Here is a 6,000-nt window from a genome sequence, read left to right on the forward strand (position 1 = left end):
TCCAAGATCTTCCTATGAAGCCAGCATTACCCTAATCCCAAAACCAGATAAAGACACCACAAAGAAAGAGAATTACAGGCCAATATCCTTGATGAACATAGATGTTAAAATCCTCAACAAAATTCTAGCAAACCGGATCCAGCATTACATTAGAAAGATCATACACCATGACCAAGTAGGATTTATTCCAGGAATGCAAGGCTGGTACAATATCTGCAAATCAATAAACGTGATACATCACATAAACAAATTGAGAGACAAAAATCACATAATCATATCGATTGATGCAGGAAAGGCATTTGACAAAATCCAACAACCTTTTCTGATCAAAACGCTTAGCAAAGTGGGAATAGAGGGATCATACCTCAACGTGATAAAAGCCTTATATGACAAACCTACAGCCAGCATCATACTCAATGGGCAAAAACTAAAACCATTTCTCTTAAGAACAGGAACAAGACAGGGATGCCCACTTTCACCACTCCTGTTCAATATAGTACTGGGAGTGCTAGCCAAAGTGATCAGACAAGAAGAAGAAATAAAAGGCATCCAAATTGGAAAAGAAGTAAAATTGTCATTATTTGCAAATGACATGGTACTGTTCTTAGAAAACCCTAGAGACTCCATCAAAAAATTCTTAGACCTAATAAATGAATTTGACAATGTAGCAGGATACAAAATTAATGCCAGATAAGCTTTTGTCTGTGAACCAGACGGGCAGGTGCTGGAGTGTGTGGCTACATTGCATGTGGGGGCAGGGGGATCACTCCTCTCTCTCCAATGAGTTCAGCCCCTGCCACCACAGGAAGGGGAAAATGCTTTTGGACACCACTCCCAACAAGAGACTGTTTGGATCAGCCCTGCCAAGTTCCAGATACCCAGCCCCTCTGGCCTCTATTCCCAGGGAGGGGAAGGAAGACCAGTTCAGAGTAGACATTCAATGTGTGAGTCCCCCAGAGGCTATTGTCTGGGACCTGGATGAAGTGCTTAGCGCCCCCCCCATCCCCAAGGGCTGGGCTGGTATCACTCCCAATGAGATACTCTTTCAGTCTATGCCACTGAGCCTGGGGTGGCTGAGCTTGCCCCTGTAAAGGGAATGGCTGGCCGCATTCAACCTGAACCCGCCGTAAGCCCCTCCAGGGGAAACTAGACTTGGAGACTTTGGAAGAGACTGAGTGGTTTGGCTGTGGAGTAGGAGCCACTTTCCCCTCATTGAGTGCCTGACTGTGTAATCCCAAGGTAGGGGACCTACTAGCCCTGTCCTGCCAACCCTGGTTAACCTGTATTACTGAACTCACAACTGGAGAAGAGGCTGTAGTTCACGGCCAGCCGGGCCCACTCTACAGTCTTTCTTCAGAAGTCTCTGCAGGAAGACCAGGGAGAAGTGGAGTAACTGAAAGGTAAAGATAGACCTCAGGGAGCCTTACACCTTTTACAGATCTGCCCCTTGGTCTTAGTTGGAGTAAGCCAACCCTTATACAAAGATTGGCCCCCTCCCAGGCACACCCAGGTGCAGTAAATACAGACACAAAGAGTGAAAGGTATTGTAGCTCCAGACAAGTACTTGAAGGTCAGTTATACACAACAACTGACATCAATCTGTACCTAAACCCTGCCCAAAGATGGGCTTAGCCTACACTAGAGCTTGATCCAACAGGCAACATTCAAAAAGGGATTCTGGCAGGCATCAGACCCTGCTGGGAACAACTCCCCCCCTTCCTACCACCACCACCACCACCCCTCCACCCCCCCGGCAGCAGCCCTGGCACAGTGTATCATACATGGCTATCAAAGTTTACCCTTCAGTCATCCTGAAGGGCTACTTCCACCCATGAAAGAGCCAATAGCCTTCAAGACTCAACTATAATAGGAGGGTGTGCATAACCCACAAGAGACATTCCTGGAGCACGTAGCTCAGGTGATCTGGAAGATTGTGCCACTGAACCTAACAAGATACCATTATCATGAAGCCATCATCACAAGTTTGGAATTCATAGCAAATCTACCCAATACACAGAGACAAAATGGGGAGATGAAGAAATATGCCCCATATGAAAGAACAAGAGAAATCCCCCCAAAAATATTTAAATGAAAAGAAAGCAACCAAAATACCAGATGTGTAACAGGGGGGATTGTAATCCACCATACCATTCTTTTGACATTGTTTCTGTAAATGCTGACTCTGATGGATATGTAGCTTGTAGATAAACAGCATGTTTGTATTAGAATCCTAGGAATTAACCTCCGAAGATACAGATTCTGACCTGTAGTTATCCCAGTTCTAGAAAAATTGCTGACCTCCAACCATAAAACCAGCATGATGCAAAACCAGAATGACGAAAACTAGGATGACTCACATCAGACCATCACTTGGCCAGTTTCGAGGTCCTTATCAGAAGGGATTGTGCTGTTCTGCATGCATAGAATTTTTCAATCACCTCCCCTTGATCTCTTTGTCCTGCTCTCCTATCCCTCCTTATAAAAAACCCCTGCCTGCACTAAGATGTTAAGGTGGTCTTGAGGCATGAGCCTGGCATCTTCTCAGGTTGCCAGCACCTGAATAAATCACTTTACTTTTTCACCAGTACCTGTCTCAGAAGTTTGGCTTTCGTGGCAATAGGCAGCTGAACCTGGTTTTCAGTTACAGTTTTGGGGAACCAGGCAGGAGCAAGTGGGAGCCCCCTGGTAAGTCCCTGGACTTTGGAAGGGATTTCCCAGGCTGCCTGTGGATGATCAATCCCGTGGGAGAACTTGGGAGTGTCTAGCAACTGCCAAGTGATTTTACTTGGGGACTGTTCCTCACTTTCTCACAGTGCTGGTCACCTGCGATGTCCAGCTGAGGGAAGTAAATGGGTTGTTGGTGGGCTGAAAAGCCCAAACTGGGTAAAGTCCCTGGTGTGAACAACCAAGAACCCTCTATCCTGCCATTTGGGTTCTCTGAATTGCTTAGGATTCCATAGCAATCAATAGGCACAACTAAGTGACAAAAAAATAAAAAATAAAAAATCCCAGTTCTTCAGCGTAGAATCTGGTTGGAGCACTCTTTTGGTTTTGTTACATGAATTTTGGGGTAATATTTGCTTTGCTTGTTGCAGATATATTTTGGGGTGTCTTGATAACTGTGTTTTTAATTTGGGATGTTATTGCTTAGAGAAATTTGCATAAGAATCATACTGCAATATAGTTGCTTACTCATTTCTATTTATCTAATTGTTATTTTGTGTGTAACCCTTGAGTCTTAAGCATGAGAGGCCTCAGTGTCAGTACCCAGGGGTATCCCCTAGGTCACATTCTGGCCAAGTGGTCCACCTTTGGTTACGAGCCAATGATCAATAAAAAGATGAACATGTATTATAACAGAATTGTTTTGCCCAAGGTCTAGTAAGTAGGATAAAATCTCTTATTTTCAAGCTTTCATATTGTTACATCATAAGAATTCTAATCAGAAAGTTCTAAGTTGATGGTTCAAAGAGGGGGGAAAGATCTCATTCCTCTCCCAGACTGTAGAACTCAAAAAGAAAAATGTGAGGAAATAAGTCTTGTAAACACTCTAAATCCTCCTTCTGGAGGCCCAGGAGCTGCTGCAGTCCCAGGAACAATGGGGAAATTAATGCCATCCCAGAACCATGTGCAGGCTTTGGAAGCAGCAGGGGACCACTAGCTACATCCATGTGAAAATATGGCACTTTTCAATTCAGGCTGTTGCGCCTGATATCTGCCCCACCCCCTGCCTCTTCTGAAGCCTCCTTACACGTTGCCAAGGACACTAGATAATAGAACAGTTCACTTTTGAGCAAGCACACTAAAGAAATTCAGTAATCACCAAGAATCCAAATGGCTAATTTAAGTTTAACTGATGTCTTTTAAAGTTATTAATCTAAAATGTTTGTTTTTGCCTTGTTCTACAAAAAAAAAAAAAAAAAATGTTATCTCTGTTATGGCTCTAAAATTTTAAGTGTATATGCCAATGGAGGGAAAAAATGTTTCTAAAAGTTATGAAATGTATTCATAAATTGCCAATCTAAAGAATACTAATTACTAACTTCTAGTTGTTAGAATTCTAATTCAGCTGGAAAAAAGTATATGATTTTGGTCACATGGAATTGAAAGTACATTGTTCTAAAGATGGTTATTTCTAATTGAGTTAAAAAGACCAAACAAAGAAGGACTAGGAGAGTTGCAGAGGGTCTGTGTACATCTCAAAGGGTTTGTGCAAGTTGAAGGATTGTGAAGAGCAAAGAAGCAAAAAGAGAAAGAATTGAGGAAGTGAAAAAAGGTGAAAAAGAATGAAAGAAAGGGTCATACATATTACAGGAATTTGTGTACTAGAGGAGGAATACTCAAGAAGGAAAATGGAAATAGGAAAAAAGTAATAAGAAAGAAAAAGAAAAGCATATACATAGTAAAGCAGAGCGGTAATTTTAATGACAAATGAAAAGGCCAGGAAGCTCCCTTTGATTTTTCAAAACCAAGGTAATTTCCCCACAGGAATTCCAGGTACAACTGACAGTGGAGAACAAATTAATTGATTTCTTTGTCTGATATATTTTCATTTGTAATTATGAGTGTTATCTTAAAGTATTGTTCCAAAATAAGCAAATTCCTTTGTCAATTGCATTAAAATCAGATCTATAATCATATTATTTGAAGGTTTTTTTGTCATTTAGAGACAGTCATTGTTTTACTCTGATGCATTTGCAAAAATGTTACATCTTCTGAGTTATTCTAAAATATGAATTTCTGAGAATAAATTTTCAGAGCATACCTTTAAAATACATAAAATTTATAAAACTCTAAGAAATAACTGGATTCATAGAAATACTGGAAAATAATCAGGATAAGCTGGAATTAATTATGGGATTAATAGACTGAAAATAATTATTATTCCTATGACTATTGAAAATATTGATTTTTAAAAACTTGTTTGTTTTCTTAGAGCAATTTGGTAAATTGTTAGCAATATCAAAACATTTATATTTTTCTCCCTACTTGATCACTCCAGAATTTAAAATCTATTAATAAGTATTATTATTTTCGAGGCAATATACTTGTTTTCATTAATCCAATAGGAATCTGATTTCCTTAGCAAAGAATACACAAAGTCAGTTTCCAATTGTAGTTTTATTAATCAAGGCTTTGACTGTAATGTCATGTTTGAGAAAGATATGCTGAGACTCTAGATGTCAGCAATAACCTTTAAGGAATGAAGATTGACTTTGAAGCCAATAAAAGCCCCTGATACAATAAATGGTGTTGGGAAAATTGGACAGGCACGTGCAAAAAATAAAACTAGACCACTAATTTACACCATACAAAAGCATATACCTAAAATGGATAGAAGACTTAAATCTAAGTCACGAAACCGTAAACATCCTAGAACAAAACACAAGCAGGATAATCTCAGACATCTCTTGTAGCAGTGTTCTTGCCAATATATCTTCTAGCACAAGAGAAACAAAGAAAAAAATAAGCAAAGGGGACTACATCAAAATAGAAAGCGTTTGCACAGAAAAAGAAACCATCAACAAAATATAAAAGGAACAAAATTGTATGGGAGAACATATTTGTCAATGAGACATCTAATAAGGGGTTAATTTCCAAAGTATATAAAGACATCACCTCCCACCTGCCTGAATGGCTATCATCCAAAAATCAACAATAAGTGCTGGTGAGGATGTGGAGAAACGGGAACCCTTTTTCTGCACACTCCTGTTGGGAAATGAGACTGCACACTATGGAAAGGAGTATGGAATTCCCTCAAAAAATTAAAAATGGAATTGCCTTTTGACCCAGTGATCCCACTTCTGGGAATACATCCTAAGAATACCAAAGCACCAATCAGAAAGAATATATGCACTCCTATGTTCATTACAGTGCTATTACAATAGCCAGGATCTGGAAATAGCCCGAGTACCCATCAACAGGTGAGTGGATAAAAAAACACTGGTACATTTATTTACCCAATGGAATACTACAGGGCTCTAAAAATGAAGGAACTCT

The sequence above is a fragment of the Myotis myotis genome, unplaced genomic scaffold (assembly GCF_014108235.1).
Source record: "Myotis myotis isolate mMyoMyo1 unplaced genomic scaffold, mMyoMyo1.p scaffold_m19_p_1, whole genome shotgun sequence".
Taxonomy (NCBI): Eukaryota; Metazoa; Chordata; class Mammalia; order Chiroptera; family Vespertilionidae; genus Myotis; species Myotis myotis.